General features: G+C 38.0%; 1 protein-coding gene across 13 annotated transcripts in view; it reads left to right on the forward strand.

Moving 5' to 3' along the window:
* PTPRD (protein tyrosine phosphatase receptor type D) overlaps positions 1 to 18,242 on the forward strand; it is a 1,686,434-nt gene that overhangs the window by 1,180,131 nt on the left and 488,061 nt on the right. The window lies entirely within an intron of this gene.

Here is an 18,242-nt window from a genome sequence, read left to right on the forward strand (position 1 = left end):
GAAACTAGAACCTAGATGCTCTGACTCATAGCTAATTGTAACTAAAGTGTAAATTTATATCAATGAGAGGTCTGTGACTGAAATAACTGTATTTCTTTAAGACCAGTAAAGCCTAGTAGAAGCCAGTATTATAGATTAAATACATTTAACTACTTGTAAATTTCAGTAGGACACAGCTTGTTGTATTATTAATAACTCCTGAATTGCCACCCCACCCCCTGTCCTGCAAGCAATGCATAAGATAGAGTATGTGCTCAATAAACATGTGTTAAATGAATGGGTGCGTAAAAAATGTCACAGCTTTTAGATGACTTGCTATGCTAGCTTTAGAATGCAACAGGAAGCTTCTCTTTATTAAAGATGATTCAGAATGATTTTGGTAGATTTAACCATCTTCCATTTATAATCTGTTTCCTGTTAGTAAATATCAGAATTCTGCTGATTTATTGTGCTTAGACCAGCAAACCCAGAATTGTTTGGTTTTGCATTCTCTAAATAATCTCTGTTTGAAAGCAGTATTAACCACATTCTTGGCACAGGCGATGACAAGATGAGACTTTAGTATGATTTCAACTTTAAAAAGTATTTAAAATGATTATTATCTTGATGTTTCTTTAAAAACTTTATAGAGAACTGGACTTAATGATCCTAGGTTTACCCTACATCATCAAGTTGTTCATTTATTTAAAGGCTTAATGTATTAAGATTTGACTAGAAAAAGAAATACCAATGAATAAAAAGGAAAATTTGACATATAGGTGAATACTTCTTTATTTATGTAAAATGTTTAATTTTAATATTAATGAAGCCCAAAAGGGAGGAACTCTAGTCTATAAATTATAAAATGTGGAACTCCATGTAAGCCCAGCATGGGCTATTTTATACAACTTTGGTTCGATAGTTCTGAGCCTAGTTGCAATGCCTCTTGAAAGAAACATCCTGTGAAATTTATTTTTTGAGAGTCTGCACTGTTCCAGACCCTCGAAGAGAGTAAGTGTAAACATGAGAATTCATACTCTCCATTCTCAAGGACCTTACTGTCTATCAGAGAGCAGAAGCCAAAACATAAACATCTTTAATATGAAGTACAGTGGGTTAAGTAACTCAGCTTTTGACTCATGCGAAATCAGCAAAGAGGAAATCAGATACAACAGCGGGTAAAATTGAGTTTCACCAGTGTGGTGTTTGAGGGAGTCCCACAGACTCTGTGGGGTAGTGGGGCGTTTGACAAGAAAGTTAGAAACCTCTGTATTGGGAAGTGCCCTTCTTTGCAACTCATCACATCTAGCTTCCTTTTAGGCTATTTCACTAATTCTGGGACTTGTGTTGGCATAGAATAAACTTAACTCAAAGCTAAGCAATCTCTTTGATAACTTTGGAAAATGAGTTGGTGGTGAAAGAGTTTGGAACCCATGCCTAACCAAGGTTTTTGTCTGATTGCATATTACAGCTATAGTCAGGACAAGTGAGAGTAAATCTCTTGGCCACAGCACAATCATGTTAGGATTTACCTTCACTGGCAACTTAAATTTATTTTATAACATAATCAATTTTGTTTGCCTTAAGTCTCTTGAATGTGGACTAATATTGAGCAATGATATGTGTTATGGAAAATTTCAGTTTATTTTGAATAAACATTCCATTTGGGAAATGGAATGTTGCAGTTATCTAAGATGGTAGCTAGGATATTGCAGAAATATTTTACATAGATTATTAAACTCCCTAAATAAAAAAAAATAATGTTAAAAATATTATGAACATAACTTGAATTTAATTTCATGTTTAATTGTTCAGAAAGCTCTTTGAAATTCTATAGGTGTTCTAATTTACCAAAAGATGTAGGGGCTGTATCATGGCCATCTGGCCTTTCTGGTAATTTCAGTTCTAGATTGATGAAACTTGAATTTCTCAACCATAATATCAGAGTGTCTGGTTTTAAGCTACTATGTAAATCTATTATGTGAATTATATTTTTCTTTTAAAGCTTTAAATTACCAAGCTCATGGTGATTTGATGTGATAAATTTGGCTTTTAGATTAAGTTAATATAGCCAAAATCAAGAAGCCAAAAATTCTATGGAATTTTTGACAGGATTAAATATTGGCAGGAGTTGTTAAGTCCATATTTCTGTTTCATGGCTGCAGGTACTAGGATGACTAATAAATATTCCAGGGAGTGCACTATTCACTTTTTCTAAGGTATTGATAAGTGAGGGTCGTTATAATTTAGTGAGACCATTCTTACATCTGAGTGTCAGCCTGATGAAGAGCATATTGTATTAATATTAAAGTTCAGCTGTTCCACTGTCCTTCACTAGTCTCTATTATAGAATACTGCTAATTCTTAAATACTTAAATACCCTCCCCAGAAAGTATAAAATATTCCATTCCAATATTATTAAATTTTATTTTTTCAATATTTCTTGGCAATTAAAAATTCAGGCAGTTTGGCATTTAATTTATTTAGATGTGTTTCCTGATCAGTGTTAAAGGCTGTTTGCTACCTCATATATGAGATAAAAAGTGTCTTTTTATTCTTTAATGTGCAATTTTGCAGATTCTTTCTGTACAGTTTGTTTGAGTTTATTTTTCAAAGTGACAGTGCCTTAAGATATACCACTATTCTTTAGATCTTACATATAACATGGTGAACAACAGCAGAAATTGCTGCAGATACCTTGACTTTTGGGATGTCATCCATTTTTCCTGCAAGAAACAGATTTTGTAGCAATTTTCTACCACTAAAACGTTTGGACTGTTCTAAAAGGATAACTCTGGGAGATAGTGAAGGACAAGGAAGCCTGGCATGCTCTATTCCATGGGGTCACAAAGAGTCGGACATGATTTAGTGACTGAACAACTGAAAGGACCTTACAGTTTATTCTAAGGTGGACTTTGATTATCATGCTTATCACTATCTCAGTAATATTTTAATGATTGGTAGTATTCATTATTCATCCAGTGAAAGTTTTCATTGATCAGTCCAGTGACTCATAAATTGGTTATATTATCAAATGTATAAAATTAACTCACAATCGTTTTTTATTTGTTGTAATTTTTAAGTAGCCTATTTTATAATATAAAATAAATAAGCACGGTACTGGAAAATTGTACTGTTTCTATTTTGGTTGTGCCCAAGAAAATCTAACAAAATCTTAAGATGACTTCTGAAAATTTGAAAAGATTCCATCCTTTAGGATAAATGATATTGTGAATTAAAGAGACTTAAGTATATGCTGAAAAGATAATCAACTTTATTATAAGAGTTGAACCAAAAATAAGTCATCTGCAATAGAAAATTTCTTTGTATACTGTCAACCATTTCGAAAGAATTTGGACTATTCGATGATTTTTTTAAGCTAATCATAAGATTGCATAGCAGTGTCCCCAAATCCTGAGCCATTGCATTGTTTGCTGTCAGTTATCTAAGATATTTCATTCCTTTATTTGCTCTTTCTTGTTAAGTCCCTGTGAGGCAGATCAGTGGAATTAAAATTTCTTTGAAACCAAAAGACAGCTCTAGAATTTATTTCTCATTTTAGGGGAAATAATGCTGCCCCAAAATTTGGCTTCTGTCAAATAATTTATAAACTGTAAACACCATTAGATAATCTACTGTAATTATCTGGAATTCTTTCATAAGAGTTTGATACAGTTGAAAGGTCATTTTCTGTGTATCTTCTTATTAAGTAGAGTGTAACCTAATAGGCAGCAGTATGTAAAATGGGCTTTAGTATTATTTCTGTACTCTCGGGTTCCTCAATTGCATCTTTTCTCCCCTTAAATTAAACATATTGCACTTCCATCTGCTGTAGTCTATAGATGATTCACATTTATTTTTGCAGGGATATTTTTCAAATGGGTTTAGGGAGCAGATGTTTTTGCATTTGTGCCCGTCTTCCTATTCCTCATGCTTTTCTGTATATAGAGGGGAAAATGCATTGCTCCTGTCCTTGGTGAATTTTGCATATTTCTTTGATTTGGGCTGCCGCACTGTAATGCATGATAATGTGACAACTGCAATGAAGCAAGACTGCTCCTTAGTTTACTAGTACTCAATGCAGTATCCTAGCTATGCTGCTGAGGTTGTAAGAACTTTATCATCTCTTGGTAATTCCCTCTAGGATTCTTGGGCAAAACCCTGAATCCAACCAAACCTCTCCTCTGCTAGTCTTCTGTTTCAAAACTGAGTTTAGACAATTTATGGGCTTCTAAATGAAGTCAGAAATGCAAAGATACACACAGGATGTATTTTTAGCACAGGTATTTTTACCATAATTTTTTTCCTGCTCTAGGATCCAAATAAAACACTTCCATTTTTAAAAATTATATGTACAAATTGTTGTCAATCTTACCTATTTTTCTAAAACATGAAACCTAACAGAATATTTGGTAAACCTCTGCAACCAAAATTGTGTTCTGAATGCAGGTGTAATTTGATAGGGTCAGATGAGGAAACGTAGATTAATAGTTATCCATTGAGGTCTAAGAGATTACCCCAAAGTTAGCAGTTAAAACAGCTCACATTTTTTAGCTCATATAGTTTCTGAGAGTCAGGAATCCAGAAGTGGTTTAGCTGGGTGTTTCTGGCTCAGGATCTCTCATGAAACTATAGTAAAGATGTTAGGTGGGACTGCAGTCATCTGAAGGTTTGACTGGTACTGTAGGATCTGATTCCAAACATGCTTGTTGACAAGTCTTTAGTTCCTTGCTGTCTGAAAGAACTTTTAGTTACTTGTCCCTCAGTGCCAAGTGAGTACCTTTTGTCACTGACGTTCTCCAAAGTGAATGATTCAAGACACAGAGAGAGAGAGAGAGAGATGAAGATGGGAGCTACTGTGTTTTGTATAACTTATTTGTGGAAGTGATGCATCATTGTACTGCATGCTATTGGAGGAACCAAGTTATAGTGTGTATTTATTACACAAAGTGTGTGAATACCAAAATGCAGGGATGATTAAGGGCCAACTTGGAGGCTGTCTATCATAGTCATGAATTCATCTATTTGCCACTAATGACCTTAAATAAGTCACCAACTGTAATGAACTTCAGTTTCCTTATCACTTCTACTGATGAGCTGAAATGTGATGATCTTATCGGATGATAGATGCAAAATCACTCTGTAAACATAAAATAGCATCCATTTATGAGGGTTAATTAAGGGACTGCCCTTATTTTTCAGAGTAATAAAAGAAATAAAAGCATGAGGGAGTGAGGAATAGAGGGAAATGGGAAATAAAAGAAGAGAGAATGAGGAATAAGAAAAGAAAGCATCTCAGTTAGCAGGGACCAGAGGTCTTTACCCTGTTTTTGCTCCTCCTTCTTGTCTGTAAGTTTGCACACAAAATGGGTACTTATGTCCTCAAAATTCATAACACCATCTTTTTGAGGATTACACAAAGGAAAGCTATTATGAGCTCTTCTTAGCTTGGGCAGATTTGATTAAAATCAAATGAATGTAAATCAGTCATCAAAAAGGCTAGATTTAAATCACCAGTGGTCATACTCCCTCATTACTTCATCAGAACCAGAATTGAATGCGGACCTCCATTATAAATGCTCTGCCATCCGTTAGGAAAGAACAGTAAGATAGTCATTAGTGTTTCCGTTAGCCACTGACCTTGGCTCAGTATAAACTAGAATCTAGAAAGTGGCTGTATTTATTATCATTTTTAATGTGTTTTCTGGAACTCATTTTCCCTATGGATGACTTTCTGCTTCATTTTGGCATCTAATTTGTGGAGACATCATCTTACTTTTAGGACCATTTTACCTTTCCCTTTTCCCCTCAGGAAATAATTACAACAGATAATTCACATATTGTCTGCTCTTGCCTATCTCTTGCTTCTTTACTTACTCGGTCCCTGACCTTCACACTATCTCATATCTGAGATACACATATTAGGGAAAGGATGAAAATTTGGTCATCCACTGCAGTCATTCCCTGGCCTTAAAACACATTTTTGCATTTGATTTGACCTTTTTGAAATGTCTTCTAGGTCAAAAGAGCCACGTCAGCCTGCCCAGTTTCCATCCAGTAAAAACAGCTTTTTCTCACCAATAACCCACTTAGCCAGCCTGTATTCCCTCCTTGCTAATACCTGTCACCTTGGATTCCCTCCTTCCCTCTTAGCTCTCTAGTCAATGATTCCTGATCATGCTGATGCTAGCTCTGCAATTCATTTAAATTTCCCCCTTCTTTCCCCTCCGACTACTTTGTCCTTCTCTCCCACCTGTTTGCCATTTTAATAGTCATGGTATTCCTTCCTCTTTCTTTTCTCTTTAGTCCGTTCTCTCCATAGCTGCCAATTGCCTTAAAACACACATACATACACACACACACACACTAATGTGGTGTTATTCCCTGGGTAAAAATACAATGATGTCTTTTTACTGTCTGAATGAGCACTAACCACTAGAACATTCTGTAAGGATGGAAATATTCTCTCTCTGTGCTGCCCAATATAGTAGCTGCTCACCACATGTGGCTACTGAACAGTTAAAATTGGCTAGTAAAACTAAGGAACTGTATTTTCACTTTTATTATTAAAATGAAATGGCTATATGCGGCCAGTGGTTGCCACACTGGGCAATGTAGATATGTCGGATAAAAGTATAACCTTCTTGTTTGTATCACTTTTTTTCTGTTTCCACACACAAAGCATGTATACCAATTATATTTTCTAATGTAGAACTTGGAGCCTTTTTACTTTAATCCACATAAAGAAATCTGTTTTCTGTTGTGATTAAGACAAGCTTCAGTTCAGTTCAGTCAGTTCAGTTGCTCATTCGTGTCCGACTCTTTGCGACCCCATGAACCGCAACACACCAGGCCTCCCTGTCCATCACCAGCTCCCAGAGTCTACCCAAACCCATGTCCATTGGGTCAGTGATGCCATCCAACCATCTCATCCTCTGTCGTCCCCTTCTCCTCCTGCCCCCAATCCTACCCAGCATTAGGGTCTTTTCCAATGAGTCAAATCTTCGCATGAGGGGGCCAAAGTATTGGAGTTTCAGCTTCAACATCAGTCCTTCCAATGAACACCCAGGATTGATCTCCTTTAGGATGGATTGATTGGATCTCCTTGCAGTCCAAGGGACTCTCAAGAGTCTTCTCCAACACCACAGTTCAAAAGCATCAATTCTTTAGCGCTCAGCTTTCTTCACCGTCCAACTCTCACATCCATACATGACCACTGGAAAAACTACAGCCTTAACTAGATGGACTTTTGTTGGCAAAGTAATGTCTCTGCTTTTAAATATGCTATCTAGGTTGGCCATAACCTTCCTTCCAAGGAGTAAGTGTCTTTTAATTTCATGGCTGCAATCACCATCAGCAGTGAATTTGGAGCCCAAAAAAATAAAGTCTGACACTGTTTCCACTGTTTGCCCATCTATTTCCCATGAAGTAATGGGACCAGATGCCATGATCTTAGTTTTCTGAATGCTGAGCTTTAACCCAACTTTTTCACTCTCCTCTTTCACTTTCATCAAGAGGCTCCTTAATTCTTCTTCACTTTCTGCCATAAGGGTGGTGTCATCCGCATATCTGAGGTTATTGATATTTCTCCCAGCAATCTTGATTCCAGCTTGTGTTTCTTCCAGCCCAGCATTTCTCATGATGTACTCTGCATATACGTTAAATAAGCAGGGTGACAATATACAGCCTTGACCTACTCCTTTTCCTATTTGGAACCAGTCTGTTGTTCCATGTCCAGTTCTAACTGTTGCTTCCTGACCTGCATACAGGTTTCTCAAGAGACAGGTCAGATGGTCTGGTATTCCCATCTCTTTCAGAATTTTCCACAGTTTATTGTGATCCACACAGTCAAAGGCTTTGGCATAGTCAAGAAAGCAGAAATAGATGTTTTTCTGGAACTCACTTGCTTTTTCGATGATCCAGCGGATATTGGCAATTTGATCTCTGGTTCCTCTGCCTTTTCTAAAACCTGCTTGAACATCTGGAAGTTCACGGTTCACGTATTGCTGAAGCCTGGCTTGGAGAATTTTGAGCATTATTTGACTGGCATGTGAGATGAGTGCAATTGTGTGGTAGTTTGAGCATTCTTTGGCATTGCCTTTCTTTGGGATTGGAACAAAAACTGACCTTTTCCAGTCCTGTGGCCACTGCTGAGTTTCCCAAATTTGCTGGCATATCGAGTGCAGCACTTTCACAGCATCACCTTTGAGAATTTGAAATAGCTCAACTGGAATTCCATCACCTCCACTAGCTTTGTTCGTAGTGATGCTTTCTAAGGCCCACTTGACTTCACAGACTTAAATTGAAGAAAGTAGGGAAAACCACTAGTCCACTCAGGTATGACCTAGATCAAACCCCTTATGAGTATACAGTACAAGTGACAAATAGATTTAAGGGACTAGATCTGATAGAGTGCCTGATGAACTATGGACAGAGGTTCGTGACATTGTACAGCAGACAGGGATCAAGACAATCCCCATGGAAAAGAAATGCAAAAAAGCAAAATGGCTGTCTGAGGAGGCCTTACAGATAGCTGGGAAGAGAAGCGAAAAGCAAAGGAGAAAAGGAAAGATATTCCCATCTGAATGCAGAGTTCCAAAGAATAGCAAGGAGGGATAAGAAAGGCTTCCTCAGCGATCAATGCAAAGAAATAGAGGAAAACAACAGATTGCAAAAGACTAGAGATCTCTTCACGAAAATTAGAGATACCAAATAACATTTCATGCAAAGATAGGCTCAATAAAGGACAGAAATGGTATGGACCTAACAGAAGCAGAAGATATTAAGAAGAAGTGGCAAGAATACACAGAAAACTGTACAAAAAAGATCTTCACGACCCAGATAATCACGATGGTGTGATCACTCACCTAGAGCCAGACATCCTGGAATGTGAAGACAAGCTTAGATAGTCGTGTATACACAACAGATATTTATTGAGGCACCTACTCTATGTAAAAGGGGGGATGTATGTATACTTATAGGTGATTCATGTCGTTGTACAGCAGAAACCAACACAACATTTTAAAGCAATTATCCTCCAATGAAAAATAAATTTGAAAACCTTGTAAATATATCTATGAAGAAGATAAGATTCCCAGCTCTCTTGAATCTAACACTTTATTGACGAGAACTCATGTACGATAAATAATAAGAATAATGAAAGTCAACTATGTAGTGTTAGAGGGTGATGGAAAAAAGAAAAAATAGAACTGGATGGAGGAAATCAAGACCTCTGGTGAGTGTGGGGAACAAGTTGTATTAAAGAGGATGGTCAGGGTAAGCCTACCCAAGGAGAAGCAAAGACTTGAAGGAAGTGGAGTTAGCAAGCAGATGTTTACAGGTGACTTATTTGTTCCACACACAGGGAGGGGCCAGAGCAAAGGCCATGGTCAGGAATGTACCTGACTTGTGTAGCGAATAGCAAGGAAGGAAGGGTGGCTAGATGGAGGGGGTGGGGTGGGAGAAGTGGTGAGGTGTGGCGAGGGTGGAAGTGGACCAGAGTGGTGGGAACAGTGGAAATAGTGACTATATTTTTATAATGCTTGAATACACGTGTCTACTGTTACAGGCACTCTAGAAATTGTGTCTGTCTAATCCATCAGAATCCTCTCCCATCCATCAGAAGGAACCACCATCCTTGTTCTTATCTCATTCTTGCTTTTCTTCATCAGTTTATTTTTATAGATGCATTCCTAAATCTGTATACAAGGAATGGTGTTGTATGAATTCCTTTTTGTAATCTTTTTGTTCAAGATTATGTTTGCAAGATATATTGATATTTTTGCATTTATCTCTAGTATCTTCATTCTCATGGGTATATGCTCTTCCATCGTATGAGTATCCCACAGTTTATCTATTCTGCTATTCATAGACAGTTCTGTTTAGTTTTGAATATTTATGGATAGTGTGGCTGTGAGCATTCTTGTCTTTATTTTGGGATTCATAAGCACACATTTCTCTATGGTGTGTACTGAGTTACTAAATTCTGAGTCATAAGATCGAATATGCAGTATTCAGCCTCATTAGATAATATCACACTGTTTTCCAAGATGATTTTGCAAGTTTACATGTATGAAATCCCTGTTGTCCTACATCATTGCCAATACCTGCGATTGTCAGACTTAAATTTTTGTCAGTTTGACCAATTCATGGTAGTATCTCTTTGAAGTTTTTCTTTGCATGTTTATGGGGTTGAATACCCTTTCCTATGTGTATTCCCTATTGGATTTCATCCTGTGTGAAGTGCCTGTTTAAGTCTTTGGCCCATTTTTTTATTTGATTTTCGCCATTTTCTCATTGATTTGTACAAGTTCTTTATAGTTTCTGCATACCATTCTTTGTAAGCTTTATGTATTGCATATATATATATATATATATATATATTCTCAATATATGTAGCTTTTATTTCTCTCTTTAGTGATACAACTAGTGTCTTTGGATGGAAGATATTTTAAATTGTAATGTAGTAGAACTTATCAGTTTTTTCTTTTATGGTTCTTTTTGTATCTTGTTTAAGAGATCTTTTTCTATTCTTCAGCTCCAAAGGTGTTCTATAGTCTCTTCTAAAAGATGCATAGTGTGACTTTTCACATTTAGGTCTTCAGTTCAGCTAGAATTGATTTTTGTATATAGTGTGAGGAAGGAGTTGAATTTTTTACTTAGTATGTGTGGCCAATTCTATTTTATTTTACTTTAAAAATGTTTCTGATTGTGACTTATTAAATTTATTTCATGTTCTACTAATAATGAGACTGCTTCAGTCTTACCTAATCACTTTTTAAAATTATCAGTGAAGTCAGTTATAAACAAAATCTCAATCTGAACTAACTAAAAACTAAAGGCCAACAACAAAAAAACAGAACAGGGGTCCCTAACCTCTGGGCCATGGACTGGAACCTTCTGTCAGATAGTGGTGGCATTAGATTAGAAACAAAGTGCACAATAAGTGTAATGCACTTGAATGATCCTGAAACCATTCCCCTCACACCCTCAGTTCAGTTCAGTTCAGTCGCTCAGTCGTGTCCAACTCTTTGCGACCCCATGAACCGCAGCACACCAGGCCTCCCTGTCCATCACCAACACCCTGAGTCCACCCAAACCCATGTCCATCGAGTTGATGATGCCATCCAACCATCTCATCCTCTGTGGTCCCTTCTCCTCCTGCCCCCAATCCTACCCAGCATTAGGGTCTTTTCCAATGAGTCAACTCTTCGCATCAGGTGGCCAAAGTATTGGAGTTTCAGCTTCAATATCAATCCTTCCAATGAACACCCAGGACTGATCTCCTTTAGGATGGACTGGTTGGATCTCCTTGCAGTCCAAGGGACTCTCAAGAGTCTTCCCCAACACCACAGTTCAAAAGCATCAATTCTTCGGCGCTCAGCTTTCTTTATAGTCCAACTCTCACATCCATACATGACCACTGGAAAAACCTAGCCTTGACTAGAGGGACCTTTGTTGGCAAAGTAATGTCTCTGCTTTTTAATACGCTATCTAAATTGGTCATAACTTTCCTTCCAAGGAGTAAGCGTCTTTTAATTTCACGGCTGCAATCACCATCTGCAGTGATTTTGGAGCCCAGAAATATAAAGTCAGCCACTGTTTCCACTGTTAGCCCATCTATCTGCCATGAAGTGACGGGACTGGATGCCATGATCTTAGTTTTCTAAATGTTGAGCTTTAAGCCATCTTTTTCACTCTGCTCTTTCACTTTCATCAAGAGGCTTTTTAGTTCCTCTCACTTTCTGCCATAAGGGTGTTGTCATCCGCATATCTGAGGTTATTGATATTTCTCCGGCAATCATGATTCCAGCTTGTGTTTCTTCCAGCCCAGCGTTTCTCCTGTTGTACTCTGCATATAAGTTAAATAAGCAGGGTGACAATATACAGCCTTGACGTACTCCTTTTCCTATTTGGAGCCAGTCTGTTGTTCCATGTCCAGTTCTAACTGTTGCTTCCTGACCTGCATACAGGTTTCTCAAGAGACAGGTCAGGTGGTCTGGTATTCCCATCTCTTTCAGAATTTTCCACAGTTTATTGTGATCCACACAGTCAAAGGCTTTGGCATAGTCAAGAAAGCAGAAATAGATGTTTTTCTGGAACTCTCTTGCTTTTGCGATGATCCAGCAGATATTGGCAATTTGATCTCTGGTTCCTCTGACTTTTCTAAAACCAATTTGAACATCTGGAAGTTCACGGTTCACGTATTGCTGAAGCCTGGCTTGGAGAATTTTGAACATTACTAGCATGTGAGATGAGTGCAATTGTGCAGTAGTTTGAGCATTCTTTGGCATTGCCTTTCTTTGGGATTGGAATGAAAACTGACCTTTTCCAGTCCTGTGGCCACTGCTGAGTTTTCCATGTTTGCTGGCATATTGAGTGCAGCACTTTCACAGCATCATCTTTCAAGATTTGAAATAGCTCAACTGGAATTCCATCGTCTCCACTAGCTTTGTTTGTAGTGAATTGTCTTCCATGAAACTAGTCCCTGGTGCCAAAAATGTTGGGGACTGCTGAAATAGAAGGTAGGAGTGTGTACATAGCTAGCCAGATTGGAATTCTACTGCTCTTTGCACATCTGATTCACATGTGTTTCTCTGCAGAGCAGGTTAATGGAAATTATGGTTACTGATAGTTCTTGAGCTTTACATACCACATGCACTATTACTGTGGGGAATTTATTTCCATATATGTCCTGCATCTTCACTGAAACATTTTGGGTCAGGTGATCACTTCTGTGCTAATCTACTGTGAATGTTTCTCCTGTAAAATGTTGGTGATGGGGAGAAGCGAGCAGCTTCTCCAGTTACTGGATGAATAGGTGAGGCATGGAAGACGTCCATGCCACCGAGTACTTTTGCCAGTAGAACCTCTGACTGAGATTCTGCCCTAAATGGCGTACTTGGTGGAGCTTCCTTAGTTGTTCCAAAGGCAGTCAGTTGACTCCCTCTGCTACAGAGGCCTCTTAGAGTTGCCTCAAGTAATCAAAATGACTTACTTGTGGAGCTTTTTTAGCTATATATGAGACATAGATAACTAGTTATTTTTGTGAAAATGCAGCATGGATAATGTCCAATAAATATGAAGTTGGCAATAGGAGAACATTATAATATGTGAGACATTTTACCTGCATTTGATGAGAATTCCCATAAACTTCCCAAGTTATACTGCACATTGCACCAGCTTCTGAGTATGTAGTTGGTTACTAGATAAATTTTGTCTTCAAAGATGAATTTTATATGTTAAAGCAATGGGTTTGACTCAGACTAAGTTTCCCAATAAATTTTTATTTGATTTTGTGTTTGAAAACAATGTTAGCTAATTTTGGTAAGAAAAGTCATCACTGTAAGTATTTGTTCTTACAAATACTCTATCAAAACATTTTTATTTTTGATTTTAAGAAAATTAGGTTAAATCCAAAAATATTATCTTATGTAAACTTTTTTCCATCATGATTGTTGCTACCCATAAGTGTTTTTTTCTTGTTAATTTAATTGTCCTAAATGAATTTTCAGTGCAGAATAACATAACAGATGTGATCAAGCACAGAATGTTTTCAATACGTCCTGTTATTAAGAAAAGAAAATTCTGCCTTATTTTGGCATAATTATTTTCAGACAGTCACTAAACTGCATCCGTTTGCTTTCCAAAGTTAACAAAATGCAACTTTTAAATAGGAATGGCACTGTAGATAGAACTTTAAAATAATAAAAAGGAAAAGTCTAGATCTAGGGAGCAAAAGGGCTTCCTTCGTGGCTCAGATGGTAAAGAATCTGCCTGCAGTACAGGAGACCCAGGTTCGATCCCTGGGTAGGGGAGGTCCCCTGGAGAAGAGAAGGGCTACTCACTCCAGTATTCTTGCCTGGAGAATTCCATGGACTGAGGAGTATGGTGGTCTGCAGTCCATGGGATCGCAAAGAGTCAGATATGACTGAGCGACTAACACTCACAAGGAGCAAAAGGCTTCTTTTCTGTAGGATGAACTTAAAACCACATTTATCATCCATTTATTTGATTGAGAGATGTCAGGGGTTTGAAGCCGCTTGTGCTGGTTCCCTGGGAACTCAGATCGTAAAGGACAGAGTCAGTGGAAATACTTGCAAAGATTGAGAGAAGCCGCAGGAGTACCTCGAAGGTGCCCCACTCCTGTTTGCTCCTGCCCTGTTTTGTGCTTCCCTCCTCTTCATGCTGCTCCCGTCTTTTCACCACTCCAGTCTTCTTTCTCTCCTCCTCTTCTATCATTCCTAGCTTTTGGTATTTTGCATACTCTTCCATGAGGAATGAGCTATTTCCAGATGGATCTAGGCTTTATTCAACATCTTTTGTAGCAATATGCATTATTGTGCACACCCCTGTTCTGGACATTAATAGACTAGAAAAGTGTATAAATTCCACAAACTAAACTTGTCAGCTGAAGAAATGTGAAGACAAAACTCTTCTGGATGAAATGGGGAGAATGTTACCTTTCTTATTAAATGGGGAAATGCAGAATGTTTTGAGGGGTTAGTACCCATTTCTAATATTGAAGAAGCAATGTTAATCAAAGCATCTTTGACTCCATATTGTTGTGGCTCAAGCAGATAAACTAGAAGCTGAATAAAACTAGCAGACGATTGTTCTCAAATGGTAGTGCTGAATTGTTAGAACAGTTCTCATTAAGCAATATGAATATCTAGCTTCCCAAGGCAACCATGGTAAAGGGTTCAATAGCCATAGGAATGTGTAAGTTCTGGGCTGTTTGGAATGGTTTTCTTACCATGCCTTGTAGCTCTTCAGCAGAAACCTGGGTGTCACAGTTGAAATAAGTATTTTTATCTACCTTAAGATAAATATTAGGTGTCAGATGCTGGGAATAATTTCCTAGTTGTCAATGAAAATATATACACTTTTTTTCTGAGGATTCAGATACAGAACTCTAAACTTTTCATTTTCTGCCTTTTTGTGACAAATCTCAAAAGGAGATAGTGCCTAACACCTGCAAAAATAGAAATGACTACAGTATTGACTACATTCCAATAATTTTAGGTTGAGCTTTCAGGATTTTGGGGGGAAATTTCCAAATTGTCTGTTTATCAAAACTAAACTCATACTCAAAACAGGAACTAGTGGAAATGGCAACGTACTCTAGTATTCTTGCCTGGTCAGTCCCATGGACAAAGGGGCCTGGTGGGCCACAGTTCCTGAGGTCTCAAAGTGTCAGACATGACTTAGTGTCTAAACAGCAAATGATAGTTGTCTCTGAGAATTTGGTTTATGAATTCTGCCATGGTGATTTACCAGAATAATACTAAACTTCCATATTGTTCCCCTCATGTTCTGGGTGAGTATCTGAGTTGGTGCAATATCTATATAAGGTGTGTGTGTGTGTGCAGACACGGTGCATGTGCACACACACACACTACACACATATGCACTCACAACAAATTAAAAGGCTTCTCAGACTCTTTCTTGTCTGGTGTTTGTTATCCATCTGTAGCAATTAGAAATAACTGGAAAAAAAAGAAATGACTCTGTTTTACAATCTAAATTACACATGTTATTTAGGAAAAAGATTTAATAGCCTTTTTTCCTTATTAGGAGTGTTAGAAACTGTTTTTTTAACCTGGTAATACATTACAGGAGAATTTTGTGTTCCTTATATATTTGCTAGTTTCCATTTGCAACATCCCTATATTGACTATAACCTCAACTAGCCTAGTGGGAAGCTTTACCTTAAACTTACCATACTTTCGGGGCTTGTAGGTAATTTAATAAAATCCCAGCATAACCACTCCTTGTTTATTTTCCTTAACCTTATCCTGTCAACAAAGGTCCGTCTAGTCAAGGCTGTGGTTTTTCCAGTAGTCATGTATGGATGTGAGAGTTGGACTATAAAGAAAGCTGAGCGCCGAAGAATTGATGCTTTTGAACTGTGGTGTTGGAGAAGACTCTTGAGAGTCCCTTGAACTGCAAAGAGATCCAACCAGTCCATCCTAAAGGGAATCAGTCCTGGGTGTTCATTGGAGCTGAAACTCCAATACTTTGGCCACCCCATGCGAAGAGCTGACTTGTTTGAAAAGCCCCTGATGCTGGGAAAGATTGGGGGCAGGAGAAGAAGGGGACAACAGAGGATGAGATGGTTGGATGGCATCACCGACTCGATGGACATGGGTTTGGGTGGACTCTGGGAGTTGGTGATGGACAGAGAGGCCTGGCGTACTGTGGTTCATGGGGTCGCAGAGAGTCAGGCACGACCGAGCAACTGAACTGAACTGATCCTGTTTCAGTGAGGTTTTATTTTATGCCACTTCATTCGTTAAGCCAATTGACAAGAACTCTGTGATGTGGCTTTGACTAGGGGAGTTGACACTGGTAGTCAAAGCCCATCTGAGGAAGGACATCAATATGGAGGCAGAGGAGTTGGCAGGAAGCAATGGCAAATCCATTCAGATTAGTTTGCCTTAGTGCAAGTGTGAATACAAACTATAGGTCATCAGAAGGGTATTCAGGATGTTTGCTGTGGTTTGGATGGAACCATGACTACATGAATTTACTGAGAAGGTGGTTGTTTTCCTCCATTTGTAGCTCATAGTATGTAATAGAAGTCAGCAATCCTGGCTGGATTAAAACGCATGCATGATTCCTTTTGCACTAATCAAAGTGACAATACAGTCAGCTCTGAAACTCCTGCATCTTGGGTAGCTGTGCCAGATTTGAATGTGACAGGGTGTCTCTTCCACTGATAAGCCTCTTCTCTGCTATTCATTGTCATCTTATTTCAGTTCTCTTTGAAATATACACTCCGCCTTACCGAAGCTCCTCTCCCGTGCATTTCTCTGTCTCTGCACCAAGCCCTTATTTTTGGTGGGCTGTGGGAGGCCTAGTCGTTTCTATTGAACAGCTTCATAAGGAGCCCAGCTGTTAGCTGTCAAGGGTTTTCTCTTTTATTAGTCTCAGAAGGCAGGACTGGCAGGGTGTAGCATGTTGGTACAAGATCCCAGCTGTTGTAATGGTGCTCTCGAAGTCCCTGATCATTTGAAACTTGAAGAGAAATTTGACCTTATCATAGCAGTTGTTTCCGTGTGTTCATTTGTTTATTCTTGATAGGCTTGCAGTGCAAGAGAAAGAGATGTGGATGATAACTATAAAACATCAAGGCAAGAGGAAGGAAAATTTGTTTTGCTTTTCAAACTTTTTAGAAGTCGACATTCTTGGTATGGAGTATGTAAGATAGCAGAGGGAAATGTTCACTCATGTGAATGTGGGTAAATTTATCTTGGCGTACCTTTATTTGGTAAATGGGCTAAGCAATCTTGGCAACATTTACTCATGTTTTAAAAACAGAGAGATAAGAAAGCTAATTATTTCTCAGAGGCACACTCTGAAAGTTACGCAGAATTAAAAGTTTTTGATGCTGTTTAATTAAAAGAAAAAAATGAAGTAAAACCAGATTCTGCTTTAAAGGGACTTTGCTTCTTTATGCCATCTTATCTCTCTGGAGGTATTTTCCATGCCAGGATCCTTAGGGATAGTTTAATAAACAGACCAAATTGTTGAATGATGGAATCAAATACCTTAAGCAAAGACAACATCTGCTTTTACTTTGTTGTGAAAGATTGACAGACAAGAGGATGCATCATAGCATAGATTTTATATTGAAGAAATGTAACTTATTTAAAATGGAGAACCTTGAGAGAAATGCTTGGTTGGGACTGAGTCATTACCCAGTTAAAAATAACCTTTCCAGGTCATGTCGTTTTGTTTGCTGCAGTGAAATAAGTTTATTTCAGCAGAATGAAGCCATTATTAGCTTGGCAGAGTCCACTTGTCAGAATTTTATGGAGCAGAACACCGTTTGGCTGGGAAATTCAATAAATACTGTAATGTGAGAGGAGTTAAACTCCAAGGGCTGAAGGGGCAAAGAGTGGGGGATTTGTTGCTAATTCATTGTTTTACAGCCCCAGTAAGAAAGCATTAGGATATATGACGAATTATCATTAGAGGTCAGGCACACAAACCTTTTGTGGAATACTAAGACAGCAGAACGTATGAATAAAATCAAAACCTTTAAGTATGTTAAGATGTATCACACTGGTGGGTTAACATAAATATTGAAGTGTCTTGATTCTCGAGTTTTTTGATTTTTTTTTTTTTTTCCATTTTTGGAAAGTATTATGTTTTCTTTACCTTCTCTCCTGCCCTGTCTGAGAATTTCTAGAGGAATAAAATATAAGTGAAAGGCCTATGATAGTATAACCCAGTCATCAGACCAGTACTGCAATATC

This window comes from Giraffa tippelskirchi, chromosome 1 (assembly GCF_054371585.1).
Source record: "Giraffa tippelskirchi isolate mGirTip1 chromosome 1, T2T-mGirTip1v1.2.pri, whole genome shotgun sequence".
Lineage (NCBI taxonomy): Eukaryota > Metazoa > Chordata > Mammalia > Artiodactyla > Giraffidae > Giraffa > Giraffa tippelskirchi.